The sequence below is a fragment of the Sinohyriopsis cumingii genome, chromosome 16 (assembly GCF_028554795.1).
Source record: "Sinohyriopsis cumingii isolate HCF-2022 chromosome 16, ASM2855479v2, whole genome shotgun sequence".
NCBI classification, from domain to species: domain Eukaryota; kingdom Metazoa; phylum Mollusca; class Bivalvia; order Unionida; family Unionidae; genus Sinohyriopsis; species Sinohyriopsis cumingii.
This window is the reverse complement of record NC_142976.1, coordinates 87,220,046-87,236,629: the sequence shown is the minus strand read 5'-3', so window position 1 is coordinate 87,236,629 and position 16,584 is coordinate 87,220,046.

Genomic DNA, 16,584 nt, shown 5'->3' with positions numbered 1-16,584 from the left:
GTGGCACCTGCAAAATTGTGCAGTTCTTTCATGTAATTTGCTTTTGATAACCTCGAACTAGAACATTCCATACCAATGAAATTATAAAATGTTTAATTGGATTTTGATTGAATGGTCGTACGTCTCTGAAAAAATCTCATAGAAGCACTAGTAGAATTGTGATATACTCTTGTTTTGTCATACTAGCCCTGGACCAGGCACTCCAGGACCTGCCAGAGCACGATGCCACAGCCATGTGGAACGCCATGAAGGGTGTCATCTACAGCACAGCCATAGCCATGTTTGGCAAAAAGGAACGGCCCAGCCAGGACTGGCTCAACGCACATCTATCAAGGATGGAAACAATAATCGAAGACAAACGAAAAGCCTTCAAAGCTTACAAAAGATGCCCCAATGAACGGACGCTTGCTGATCTTTGAAGTGCTCGAAGCAACACCCAACACATCGCTAGACAGTGCGCGAACGAGTACTGGTAACAACTATGTGAAGGACTCCAGCGCAGTGCCGAGTCCGGAAACATCCAAGGTATGTACTGTGGTATCAAGAAGGCTCTAGGCCCTACGGTGAAAGGGGTCGTTCCCCGGAAATCTCTTACGGGAGAGATAACTGACTGTGAGCAACAAATGGCCAGATGGGTAGAACACTACTCAGAGCTATACTCCCAAGAAATGTCAGTCACCGATGCGGCCCCTAGCAGCTTAAAAACTACCCACCATAGAGGAGCTCGACAAAGTGCCCACCTTAGAGGATCTCAGCAAAGCAATCGACTCCCTCCCAAACGACAAAGCACCAGGTAGTGACAGCATCCCGCCCGAAGCTATCAAACGTGGGAAACCAACATTGCTTCAGCCGCTGCATGAGCTACTTTGTCTCTGCTGGGAGGAAGGAGCGGTCTACCAAGACATGCGCGTGATACCTTTTACAAAAACAAGGCCGACCTCAGTGACTGTAATAATTACAGAGGGATCTCGCTTCTGAGCATCGTTGGCAAAATGTATGCCCGCATTATACTCAACAGGCTGCAGTTGCTGGCGGACAGTGTGCACCTGGAATCCCAGTGCGGCTTTAAAGCATGCAGGTCGACGACAGACATGATCTTTTCCATACGACAACTCCAAGAGAAGAACACAGAGCAAGGTCAACCACTCTACATGATGTTCATCGACCTCACCAAGATATTTGAATTGCATGTTAATTAATTTTTATTATGTAATATGAAGACTATTAAATGCATCGAAGAGGTCATCTAAGCTGTTATTTATTACATTTTGTTTACAATTGCTTGAAGAGCTGAGATATGTAATAGTTAGAATAGTTATAATTACCTCTATGAGATTAGCTATGTAATTATTTATTGTACTTTGGTTACATTTACTTCAGAGAGTTGAGATATATACTCATTTATTACTCTTGTTACAGTCATACAGTTACTTCAACGAGTTGAGATACTTACTCGGCTTTAGTACTCTGGTTTCAATTATATCAAATGGTTGAGATACATACCTTTTTCTTACATTTTTTATAATTAGTTCAAAGAGGCGAGCTATGTGATCTTTTAGTACACTTTGGTTACAATTACTTCGAGACAATTTCATCCCATTTCCCTTTTGAAATGTACACCATTCACTGAATCCTGCAGATCTTTACTTGTAGATCGAACCAGTAAAGATTACATATATAATTCCTTTGAAATCCTCTTATCGGTTATAAACATTTGTTCTATATTGTCGAAATTACACTGGGCGTTACATTCCATTTGTCACGCTGATGAATACCAACAAATAAAAATTTCTTGAGTTTTATTCTACTTCTCACCTATTTTAGGAATTTGAAAATTGAATAAAACACTTTTAAGTAGTTATTGTTGATTAGCCGGTGTATATAGTATGTCTGTATCCACCTGTTGCATTCGTGTGTATATGTGTGATGCTTTACTTGAATTAACGTTTGTCTTTCACCTTTATTTTGCATTAAGTTTGAAACATTTCAGAGAAAACCGATATTCATGCCACTGAGCATACTTGTAGAATACATTCATTGAACAGATAACAGGGTCGGATGTGAGGAAGTGGGTTTGCAGTACAATATATTTCCATTTATGCAATGCAATTCTTATAGCATAATGCTTGGTCAGAATAATTAACAAGTATATATGCTGCAGTAATAAGGATTATAATTGAATTTAAATATCCAACCCATGTTTGGTTTAAAAAACATTTCCTGTATGACACAGCCAGAATAAAACAGACCAATCAAAGAATTTATAAATCTTACATGTGCACTTTTTGTAATAATTTATATAAAAAAGTCTATTTGCGTTATGTTTTGGTAATATATGAATATATTTGGCCCTTTTTCCCTTTTCCATGGTATCTGTTTTTATATAAGTAAAATGTCGCACCTGCAAATTTGTGCAGTTCTTTCATGTAATTTGCTTTAGATAACCTCGAACTAGAACATTCCATATCAATGAAATTATAAAATATTTAATTGGCTTTTGATTAAATGGTCGTACGTCTCTGAAAAAATCTCAGAGCTGCACTAGTAGAATTGTGATATACTCTTGTATTGTCATACTAGCCCTGCACCAAGTACTCCAGGACTGCCAGAGCACGATGCCACAGACATGTGGAACGCCATGAAGGGTGCCATCTCCAGCACAACCATGGCCACGTTAGCCAAAAAGGAGCGGCCCATCCAGGAGCGGTTCAACGCACATCTATCAAGGATGGAACCAGCAATCGAAGACAAACGAAAAGCCTTCAAAGCTTACAAAAAATGCCCTAATGAACGGACGCTTGCTGATCTCAGAAGTGCTCGAAGCAACACCCAACACATCCCTAGACAGTGCGCGAACGAGTACTTGTAATAACTATATGAAGGACTCCAGCGCAGTGCCGAATCCGGAAACATCTAAGGTATGTACTGTGGTATCAAGAAGGCTCTAGGCCCTACGGTGAAAGGGGTTGCCCCCCGGAAATCTCTTACGGGAGAGGAAATCACTGACTTTCATCAGCAGATGGCCAGATGGGTGGAACACTACTCAGAGCTATACTCCCAAGAAATGTCAGTCACCGATGCGGCCCCTAACAGCATAAAAACTGCCCACCGTGGATGAGCTCGACAAAGTGCCCACCTTAGAGGAGCTCAGCAAAGCAATCGACTCCGTCCCAAACGACAAAGCACCAGGTAGTGACAGCATCCCGCCCGAATCTATCAAACTTGGGAAACCAACATTGCTTCAGCCGCTGCATGAGCTACTTTGTCTCTGCTGGGAGGAAGGAGCGGTCCCCCAACACATGCGCGAGATACCGTTTACAAAAACAAGGCCGACCTCAGTGACTGTAATAATTACAGAGGGATCTCGCTTCTGAGCATCGTTGGCAAAGTGTATAACCCCATTATACTCAACAGGCTGCAGTTGCCGGTGGACCGTGTGCACCTGGAATCCCAGTGCGGCTTTAATGCAGGCAGGTCGACGACAGACAGGATTTTTTCCCTATTACAACTCCAAGAGAAGAACACAGAGCAAGGTCAACCACTCTACATGATGTTCATCGACCTCACCAAGACCTTTGACCTGCATGATAATTAGTTTTTATTATGTAAGCTGAAGACTATTAAATGCATCGAAGAGGTCATCTAAGCTGTTATTTATTACATTTTGTTTACAATTGCTTGGAAGAGCTGAGATATGTAATAGTTTATTAGACTACTTACAATGACCTTGAAGAGATGAGCTATGTAATCATTTATTGTACTTTGGTTACAATTACTTCAGAGTGTTGAGATATATATACTCTCTTATTTCTCTTCTTACAGCTATACAATTACTTCAACGAGTTGAGATATTTACTCGGCTTTAGTACTCTGGTTTCAATTACATCAAATAGTTGAGATACATACTCGTTTATTACATTGTTTATAATTACTTCAAAGAGGCGAGCTATGTAATCTTTTAGTACACTTTGGTTACAATTACTTCGAGACAATTTCATCCCATTTCCCTTTTGAAATGTACACCATTAACTGAATCCTGCAGCTATTTACTTGTAGATCGAACCAGTAAAGATTACATATATAGTTTCTTTGAAATCTTTTTGTCGGTTATGAACATTTGTTCTAAATTGTCGAAATTACACTGTTCGTTACGTTCCATTTGTCACGCTGAGGAATACCAACAAATAAACATTTCTTGAGTTTTATTCTATTTGTAACATTTTTCAGGAATTTAAAATTTCATAAAACACTTTTAAGTAGTTATTATTGATTAGCGGGTGTATATAGTATGACTAAGAAAGACATCGTGTCTGTATCCACTTGTTGTATTCTTGTGTATGTCTGTGATGCTTTATTTGAATTAACGTTTGTCTTTCACCATTATTTTGCATTAAGTATGAAACATTTTAGAGAAAACCGATATTCATGCCACTGAGCATACTTGTAGAATACATTCATTGAACAGATAACAGGGTCGGATGTGAGGAAGTGGGTTTGCAGTACAATATATTTCCATTTATGCAATGCAATTCTTATAGCATAATCCTTGGTCAGAATAATTAACAAGTATATATGCTGCAGTAATGAGGATTATCATTGATTTTAAATATCCAACGCCTGTTTAGTTTAAAAAATGATTTCCTGTATGACACAGCCAGAATAAAAAAGATCAATCAAACAATCTACAAATCTTACATGTGTATTTTTTGTAATAATTTATATGATAAAAAGTCTATTTGAGTTATGTTTTGGTAATATATGAATATATTTGGCCCTTTTTCCTTTTCCATGGTATCTGTTTTTATATAAGTAAAATGTCGCACCTGCAAAATTGTGCAGTTCTTTCATGTAATTTGCTTTAGATAACCTCGAACTAGAACATTCCATATCAATGAAATTATAAAATATTTAATTGGCTTTTGATTAAATGGTCGTACGTCTCTGAAAAAATCTCAGAGCTGCACTAGTAGAATTGTGATATACTCTTGTATTGTCATACTAGCCCTGCACCAAGTACTCCAGGACTGCCAGAGCACGATGCCACAGACATGTGGAACGCCATGAAGGGTGCCATCTACAGCACAACCATGGCCACGTTAGCCAAAAAGGAGCGGCCCATCCAGGAGCGGTTGAACGCACATCTATCAAGGATGGAACCAGTAATCGAAGACAAACGAAAAGCCTTCAAAGCTTACAAAAAATGCCCTAATGAACGGACGCTTGCTGATCTCAGAAGTGCTCGAAGCAACACCCAACACATCCCTAGACAGTGCGCGAACGAGTACTTGTAACAACTATATGAAGGACTCCAGCGCAGTGCCGAATCCGGAAACATCTAAGGTATGTACTGTGGTATCAAGAAGGCTCCAGGCCCTACGGTGAAAGGGGTTGCCCCCCGGAAATCTCTTACGGGAGAGGAGATCACTGACTTTCATCAGCAGATGGCCAGATGGGTAGAACACTACTCAGAGCTATACTCCAAAGAAATGTCAGTCACCGATGCGGCCCCTAACAGCATAAAAACTGCCCACCATGGATGAGCTCGACAAAGTGCCCACCTTAGAGGAGCTCAGCAAACCAATCGACTCCGTCCCAAACGACAAAGCACCAGGTAGTGACAGCATCCCGCCCGAATCTATCAAACTTGGGAAACCAACATTGCTTCAGCCGCTGCATGAGCTACTTTGTCTCTGCTGGGAGGAAGGAGCGGTCCCCCAACACATGCGCGAGATACCGTTTACAAAAACAAGGCCGACCTCAGTGACTGTAATAATTACAGAGGGATCTCGCTTCTGAGCATCGTTGGCAAAGTGTATAACCGCATTATACTCAACAGGCTGCAGTTGCTGGCGGACCGTGTTCACCTGGAATCCCAGTGCGGCTTTAATGCAGGCAGGTCGACGACAGACAGGATTTTTTCCCTATTACAACTCCAAGAGAAGAACACAGAGCAAGGTCAACCACTCTACATGATGTTCATCGACCTCACCAAGACCTTTGACCTGCATGATAATTAGTTTTTATTATGTAAGCTGAAGACTATTAAATGCATCGAAGAGGTCATCTAAGCTGTTATTTATTACATTTTGTTTACAATTGCTTGGAAGAGCTGAGATATGTAATAGTTTATTAGACTACTTACAATGACCTTGAAGAGATGAGCTATGTAATCATTTATTGTACTTTGGTTACAATTACTTCAGAGTGTTGAGATATATATACTCTCTTATTTCTCTTCTTACAGCTATACAATTACTTCAACGAGTTGAGATATTTACTCGGCTTTAGTACTCTGGTTTCAATTACATCAAATAGTTGAGATACATACTCGTTTATTACATTGTTTATAATTACTTCAAAGAGGCGAGCTATGTAATCTTTTAGTACACTTTGGTTACAATTACTTCGAGACAATTTCATCCCATTTCCCTTTTGAAATGTACACCATTAACTGAATCCTGCAGCTATTTACTTGTAGATCGAACCAGTAAAGATTACATATATAGTTTCTTTGAAATCTTTTTGTCGGTTATGAACATTTGTTCTAAATTGTCGAAATTACACTGTTCGTGACGTTCCATTTGTCACGCTGAGGAATACCAACAAATAAAAATTTCTTGAGTTTTATTCTATTTGTAACATTTTTCAGGAATTTAAAATTTCATAAAACACTTTTAAGTAGTTATTATTGATTAGCGGGTGTATATAGTATGACTAAGAAAGACATCGTGTCTGTATCCACTTGTTGTATTCTTGTGTATGTCTGTGATGCTTTATTTGAATTAACGTTTGTCTTTCACCATTATTTTGCATTAAGTATGAAACATTTTAGAGAAAACCGATATTCATGCCACTGAGCATACTTGTAGAATACATTCATTGAACAGATAACAGGGTCGGATGTGAGGAAGTGGGTTTGCAGTACAATATATTTCCATTTATGCAATGCAATTCTTATAGCATAATGCTTGGTCAGAATAATTAACAAGTATATATGCTGCAGTAATGAGGATTATCATTGATTTTAAATATCCAACGCCTGTTTAGTTTAAAAAATGATTTCCTGTATGACACAGCCAGAATAAAAAAGATCAATCAAACAATCTATAAATCTTACATGTGCATTTTTTGTAATAATTTATATGATAAAAAGTCTATTTGAGTTATGTTTTGGTAATATATGAATATATTTGGGTCTTTTTTCCTTTTCCGTGGTATCTGTTTTTATATAAGTAAAATGTCGCACCTGCAAAATTGTGCAGTTGTTACATGTAATTTGCTTTAGATAACCTCGAATTAGAACATTCAATACCAATGAAATTATAAAATGTTTAATTGCATTTTGATTCAATCGTCGTACGTCTCTGAAAAAAATCTCAGAGCTGCACGAGTAGAAATGTGATATACTCTTGTATTGTCATACTAACCCTGGACCAGGCACTCCAGGACCTGCTAGAGCACGATGCCACAGGCATGTGGAACGCCATCAAGGGTGCCATCTACAGCACAACCATGGCCACCTTAGCCAAAAAGGAACGGCCTAGCCAGGAGCGGTTCAACGCACATGTAACAAGGATGGAAGCAATGATCGAAGACAAACGAAAAGCCTTCAAAGCTTACAAAAAATGCCCTAATGAACGGACGCTTGCAGATCTCAGAAGTGCTCGAAGCAACACCCAACACATCCCTAGACAGTGCGCGAACGAGTACTGGTAACAACTATGTGAAGGACTCGAGCGCAGTGCCGAGTCCGGAAACATCCAAGGTATGTACTGTGGTATCAAGAAGGCTCTAGGCCCTACGGTGAAAGGGTTCGCCCCCCAGAAATCTCTGAGGGGAGAGGAGATCACTGACTGTGAGCAACAGATGGCCAGATGGGTAGAACACTACTCAGAGCTATACTCCCAAGAAATGTCAGTCACCGATGCGGCCCCTAGCAGCATAAAAACTGCCCACCATGGATGAGCTCGACAAGGTGCCCATCTTAGAGGAGCTCAGCAAAGCAATCGACTCCCTCCCAAACAACAAAGCACCAGGTAGTGACAGCAACTCGCCCGAATCTATCAAACTTGGGAAACCAACATTGCTTCAGCTGCTGCATGAGCTACTTTGTCTCTGCTGGGAGGAAAGGAGCGGTCCTCCAAGATATGCGCGAGATACTGTTTACAAAAACAATGGCGACCTCAGTAACTGTAATAATTACAGAGGGATCTCGCTTCTGAGCATCGTTGGCAAAGTGTATAACCGCATTATACTCAACAGTCTGCAGTTGCTGGCGGACCGTGTGCACCTGGAATCCCAGTGCGGCTTTAAAGAAGGCAGGTCGACGACAGACATGATCTTTTCCATACGACAACTCCAAGAGAAGAACACAGAGCAAGGTCAACCACTCTACATGATGCTCATCGACCTCTCCAAGACCTTTGACCTGCATGATAATTAGGTTCTATTATGTAAACTGAAGACGGTTAAATGTATCGAAGAGGTCATCTAGGCTGTTATTTATTGCATTTTGTTTGCAGTTGGTTGGAAGAGCTCAGATATGGAATAGTTTATTACACTAGTTACAATTACCTTGAAGAGATCAGCTATGCAATCATTTATTGCACTTTCCTTACAATTCCTTCAGAGAGTTGAGATATATACTCATTTATTACTCTTGTTACAGTTATACAGTTACTTCAACGAGTTGAGATATTTACTCGGCTTTAGTACTCTGGTTTCAGTTACATCAAATTGTTGAGATACATACTCGTTTATTACATTGTTTATAATTACTTTAAAGAGGCGAGCTATGTAATATTTTAGCACACTTTGGTTACAATTACCTCGAGACAATCTCATCCCATTTCCCTTTTGAAATGTACACCATTAACTGAATCCTGCAGATATTTACTTGTATATCGAACCAGTAAAGATTACATATATAGTTTCTTTGAAATCTTTTTGTCTTTTATGAACATTTGTTCTAACTTGTCGAAATTACACTGTGCGGTACATTCCATTTCTCACGCTGAGGAATACGAACAAATAAAAATTTCTTGAGTTTTATTCTATTTCTCACCTAGTTTACAAATTTGAAAATTGAATAAAAAACTTTTAAGTAGTTATTGTTGATTGTCGGGTGTATATAGTATGACGAAGAAAGACATCATGTCTGTATCCACTTGTTGCATTCGTGTGTATATGTGTGATGCTTTATTTGAATTAACGTTTGTCTTTCACCATTATTTTGGCATTAAGTTTGAAACATTTCAGAGAAAACATATATTCATGCCACTGAACATACTTGTAGAATACATTCATTGAACAGATAACAGGGTCGGATGTGAATAGGTGGGTTTGCAGTACAATATATTTCCATTTATGCAATGCAATTCTTATAGCATAATGCTTGGTCAGTATAATTAACAAGTATATATGCTGCAGTAATAAGGATTATATTTGATTTTAAATGTCCAACGCCTGTTTAGTTTAAAAAACATTTCCTGTATGACACAGCCAGAATAAAATAGACCAATCAAAGAATTTATAAATCTTACATGTGCACTTTTTGTAATAATTTATATAAAAAAGTCTATTTGCGTTATGTTTTGGTAATATATGAATATATTTGGCTCTTTTTTCCTTTTGCAGGGTATCTGTTTTTGTATAAGCAAAATGTCGCACTTGCAAAATTGTGCAGTTCTTTCATGTAATTTGCTTTAGATAACCTCGAACTAGAACATTCAATACCAATGAAATTATAAAATGTTTAATTGCATTTTGAATGAATGGTCATACGTCTCTGAAAAAATCTCAGAGCTGCACGAGTAGAATTGTGATATTCTCTTGTATTGTCATACTGGCCCTGGACCAGGCACTCCAGGACCTGCCAGAGCACGATGCCACAGCCATGTGGAACGCCATGAAGGGTGCCATACACAGCAGAACCATGGCCACGTTAGGCAAAAAGGAACGGCCCAGCCAGGAGCGGTTCAACGCACATGTAACAAGGATGGAACCAATAATCGAAGACAAACGAAAAGCCTTCAAAGCTTACAAGAAATGCCCTAATGAATGGACGCTTGCTGATCTCAGAAGTGCTCGAAGCAACACCCAACACATCGCTAGACAGTGCGCGAACGAGTACTGGTAACAACTATGTGAAGGACTCCAGCGCAGTCCGGAAACATGGAAGGTATGTACTGTGGTATCAAGAAGGCTCTAGGCCCTACGGTGAAAGTGGTCGTCACCCGGAAATCTCTGAGGGGAGAGGAGATCACTGACTGTGAGCAACAGATGGCCAGATGGGTGGAACACTACTCAGAGCTATACTCCCAAGAAATGTCAGTCACCGATGCGGCCCCTAGCAGCATAAAAACTGCCCAGCATTGATGAGCTCGACAAAGTGCCCACCTTAGAGGAGCTCAGCAAAGCAATCAACTCCCTCCCAAACGACAAAGCACCAGGTATTGACAGCACCCCGCCCGAAGCTATCGAACGTGGGAAACCAACATTGCTTCACCGCTGCATGAGCTACTTTGTCTCTGCTGGGAGGAAGGAGCGGTCCCATAAGACATGCGGTAGATACCGTTTACAAAAACAATGGCGACCTCAGTGACTGTAATAATTACAGAGGGATCTCGCTTCTGTGCATCGTTGGCAAAGTGTATTCCCGCATTATACTCAACAAGCTGTAGTTGCTGGCGGACCGTGTTCACCTGGAATCCTAGTGCGGCTTTAAAGCAGGCAGGTCGACGACAGACAGGGTCTTTTCCATACGACAACTCCAAGAGAAGAACACAGAGCAAGGTTAACCACTCTACATGATGTTCATCGACCTCACCAAGACCTTTGACCTGCATGATAATTAGTTTTTATTATTGAAACTGAAGACTATTAAATGCATCGAAGTGGTCATCTAGGCTGTTATTTATTACATTTTGTTTACAATTGCTTGGAAGAGCTGAGATATGTAATAGTTTATTAGACTAGTTACCATTACCTTGAAGAGATGAGCTATGTAATCATTTATTGTACTTTGGTTACAATTACTTCAGAGAGTTGAGATATATACTCATTTATTACTCTTGTTACAGTTATTTCACTCAGTTGAGATATTTACTCGGCTTTAGTACTCTGGTTTCAATTACATCAAATTGTTGAGATACGTACTCGTTTCTTACATTGTTTATAGTTACTTCAAAGAGGCGAGCTATGTAATCTTTTAGTACACTTTGGTCACAATTACTTCGAGACAATTTCATCCCATTTCCCTTTTGAAATGTACACCATTAACTGAATCCTGCAGCTATTTACTTGTTGATCGAACCAGTAAAGATTACATATATAGTTTCTTTGAAATGTTTTTGTCGGTTATGAACATTTGTTCTAAATTTACAAAATTACACTGGGTGTTACTTTCCGTTTCTCACGCTGCGGAATATCAACAAATAAAAATTTCTTGAGTTTTGTTGTATTGTAAGAACACAGAGCAAGGTCAACCGCTTTACATGAAGTTCATCGACCTCACCAAGTCCTTTGACCTGGTCAGCATGAAGGGCCTTTTTAAACTTCTCAATAAGATTGGTTGCCCCCACCCAACTCCTCAGCATGATAATCTCTTTCCATGACGATAAAAAACGAGCAGTGCTGTACACGAAGGCATGATACATTTCACCCAACGGCTGTGAAGTATTGGTCGAGGTCCCAGGCACCTGGAGACGTTAAGCAAAGGCATAGCAGTCGCTGATGCGAGGAGAGGCCAGTTGGCGGCAAAGAAACGTGAGAGAAAGAAGAGCGCATCAGCAACGCAAGTAAGTCAAACTTTCCAGTATGTCTGCACCAACTGGAACAGGGACTTTCACTCGCGCATAGGCCTGCACAGCCACAGCAGACGATGCCAACACCCCAGAGACAGTTGAAACCCCAAAGGCGCTTTTCGCATGGTCTCTCGAGACTGAGCCGCCAATGATGATGATAATAATGGTATGTTAGTGTTTTTAGCCATTAGTATTAGTGCAAATTATTATTCATTTCAAGGGCGATACAGTCATTTGACAGTTAGAATTTGGCATGTGTCATTTCATCGTCCAAGTATCATAATACATTAGAAAATCTGACTGTAATATTGTCGTCATCGTTATCCTTCTTTTTCATATATGTTGTATTTTCTTTGTAGTTTACTTTTTTGTCTTCTACGATTTTGTTTAGTACCGTCAAATATTGTTTATAAGCTTTTGAAATAATATTTTTTTTTTACCTCGGTTTTGATGATTTAATTAAATTCGAGTTTAAATGATTCACTAACCTTTTCAAATACCACTGAGATCCTATGATCCTATACAATTTCCTGATCATCTCACTGAGAAAAGATAGCAAAAATATTCCTCTTTTTGTAATTTTAATATACAGATATGGAATCGGATCGTTATATTTTCATCTTAGTTGTAAATTTACTGTCCTAAAATAAATGTATCAATCATCATTTGTATAGTGACTGTTACTGTCTGAACAGACTTCATAAGTCTTATTCTGCTTCTAAATTGTGCAGCTACAATGCAGATTATTTCAAACTTTGTAAAGTGATTTGGTCTTTCTATTCCACCATGTTCCAGACAGTCAATATCGTTCAGAAAGAAGTCCCACCTTTTGGCTTTGTTATCGCCTTGTCGATTAATCTTAACATGTAATTATGTAACACTGTAACTGCACCTGCCAATTAAGGATCCATTATGGACAAGAAGTTAATGGGCACAAAACTCCTCAATTAAATTTAATGAACATCGATTAAGAAGAGGAAATTAGAAATATAAAATACATATAATTGATGAATATATTTCTAACTCGTTTGTCTTAAAATCACAGGATGATTGCTGTTGCAATTCAACACATATTAATTTACTTAAAAGTCAGGAATAAGAAAATAACAGAAATTATCATGTGAATCAAAACTGTTTGTCATCACATAAATTAGTCTCTTTTCGTATAAACGATCATAAACATGGTTACAGTCATTGTTTGCAGCGTTGAAAAGTGCATCCGTTCAAGTAAAAAATACGTTTCAGAAATGCAATTCAGTAAAAATTATATCTTCACAAGTTTTTTCTAAAGGAGTAGTAGAATTTGAATATATTTCCGTTTTATTTCTGGTTTATGGAATTTCACTTAAACATCTGAATAATACTACTTCTGCAAAAAAATCTATAATATGCAAAATGTGAAATGAAAATACATACATGTTTACGTGTTTCATTTGTATTTATTATGTGACAAATACGAAATTTATTTTTACACCTTTTTAGCGTTATTAAATTTATCCTCCTAGCAAAGTTCTATATTCTTATTTTGAGAGTTAAAAATCATAAAAAGAGTAGAAAACAAATAAAGTTTTACCTCTTCATTGTTTCGGAATGTTATAGCAGTGTACTTTAAAAATCAGAAATATCCGATGCAAGTTTATTTAGAGGGGACACAACTACCAATAGAAGATTAATCTACAGTTCCTATCTATCAAATTCGGACATGATATCATTGTTTGAACATATCTTGCAAACTCCCCCAATAATTTGCAAAAGTGGAAATATAACGTTTCACGAAATAAATGTAAACTGGTTCTGCATGACAAAAGGAAATATTGATTATGCAAGATAGAAGTAAATCATCAATATTCAGCCATTTTCTGGAGAGAACAGTTCGCTATCATATGATAAATTTTCATAAAAATAGATAATGGGTTCTAATCTCTATAGAGTAGGAATTACAATTTATGTCATCTGTATGATAGTATTATTTGTATTAATATTAATTTTGACAACTATTATCAAACATTCTATAGAATCCAGAGAACGTACTTTCCGTTCTGTCTGGTGTATATTAATATTACTCTCTCTCTCTCTCTTTATATATATATATATATATATATATATATATATATATATATATATATATATATATATATATATATATATATATATATATTCTTATTATTGAGTAGAGTGAAAGATTCTTTGTAATGTGATTTGCATACTGTCTTAAACCTTTTTAGAGATTTTGCTTTAGCATAGGTTGAAAAATCAGAAGCACTTTACATTACACGCTACCAATATATTACTTAGTACATGCATTATTTTCAAAATGGGTTAATTTCTATGTAATTTTATTGGTAGTTAAAGATATCTACATTGAATTTCTATATATTCTTTGACAAACATCAGTTTTCAGACAATTTCTATAACACATCAAGTTTACCTCGCAACCCATCTTTTGTGGAGGAAACTAACATAACACCATTACTTAATGAGTGATACGTTATGCATAGACATCGAAAGATAATCTGATATATTATTCATAAAAAGTTCAAACATGTTTTGTCCCATCACACCGCATTACCTATTGCTACAAGTTGACATGAAATAATTAATTACTTGATTATTTCTTTTTTCTTTACAGAAGATCAATTTAGTACACATGTTTGAACAATATATATATATATATATATATATATATATATATATATATATATATATATATATAACCATTACTATTAACACTAAGCATTTTAATATAAATTGCAGAGTAAAGAAAGGTACTCTCTTCCAAAGACTAAATATAATGCCAGCATATTTAAACGAGTATCAAACATATTTCAGAACAAACATTAGATGACAAGCTTTTGAAAGGACATTAAGTCAAGGATTAATAATTTAGTGTTACGTTAGGATTATGACAAGCATATTGTTGAAAATATTATTGAATAACACATTTATACAATCAGATATAATAAAAATCATATACTAAGGACATAGTGAGCGAAAAGAAGAATCCAGGATCAATCTTGAATTGTCATTAAATAAAATAAACTATTATTTTTAAAATGTTTCGAACTGATAAGGTAAAAATATTAATTAAAGGCTGGAAAAATTTTCAACGGTCATCACTGACCTTGAATACAGATGTCATGATAATATGCAAAAAAGTTTCGTTAAACAATTTATTTGTTAATATTTGTGAATTTAATTTAAACTTATATGCAAGTAACATTGTCATTCTGTCAATTAACGTTTATAATTGTTGTGAACTGCTTGCTAATTGATTTTTCCAAATGTATTAAATAAATTTATACCCATTAATGATTCAGGGCCATACCAGTGGTAGAGGATCTGAATTAAAAACGTACACACAAAAACATGCAGTTATTTGTCATTTGAAATTGGACAATCCTTTTATTTTTTCGCATGTGTATTGAACATTATGCACACATTTAATAAAAAGACACACATCTATTTACTTGTGTGCCATTTCTCAAGCGTACCCATCTAATAAACATATTAATGAAGTTTTTGCATCGTATATGTCTGGCTAGGTTTTATTAACTTTAATCAGGTCGCATATCGGTTTGAGCACAGACATTCGCACTACAGACAATTGGAGCGCTAGGGGTTGGGTGAGAGGTTTGAATGGTACATGATTTGTTTTGCAATTTGTGTCAGATATTATTTCCATTTTGATTTATTTTAATAGTTTGCCAATACCATAATTTCTTTCAGCCTTCCATCAATTATTTGGACTAGGAGACCTATAGTGTCTGCAGGCTTTCTGACCTACATTTATAGTATTACACATAAAGTAAAGAAGTTTTGCTTGCACATCACATATCTCATTAAAACACATTTGCTACAGTATCATATGTTAGGTGTAGAAAACATGCAGGTTTAGAACAATACATAGTAGCCTGTGTAAAATAAGATCTAAAATTGAATCCATAGTTCCAGAACCTATCTAGAGTTTATAGACTTTATCCAACACAGCTACAACATTTTTCTGAGACGACCCCTTAGTCATGATAGGACAGCTTTAATTTGATCGATTCGTAAATCCGGATAAAGAGTATGATACTCTTCTGTCTATTTTGGCAACAATTGTCTTACATGCAAGGTGGCAGTATAATTGAGATAAAGGACACGACTGAATCTAGAATTGAAAGGAACTTCTCAATCGAATTGTTGGATTTCAACCTTAATTTAAATGATAAAGTCAACGTCAGAAAATACTGCTAGCTTAGTAAACTAGCAGAAGATGAATGCTAATAAAAGATCCAGAAATGTTACGTTTTAAGTCGACACATCAATGTGGCAACGTTATTGTCCAAACCAAGGACGGTAACCCAGGAATCCCTAAAATGGAAATAAGGGCACAGACGTTAACAACAGGTGAGTGCCTCGTTTACTCCGAGTGTAATCTTCTACACGCGTTTGTCAATGTCACGCACTATTTGCATGTACTATTTTGTAGGTACAATTTTGACATGTGTAGAAAAGGAAATTATATCCTGCTGTAATCTTCCACTCTCTTTTCTCTACAGTATGTCAATGCACCCTCTGCACTTTGACCTATTGCAATAAAAGCAGATGAAATTGTTAAATGCATGGTACGAGCTATTAGAGTAAATTATGTGAAAGCAATACCTGGTAAATGAGAATTCTCGACGTATAAGTGCACCAAAGAGAAACAAACAAGTCGTATGTATGAATTTGTCTAAGATATATAGGGGATACTCCAGAGAAAAAATGCGGAAACAAATATCAAACTGTTCGGAACAAT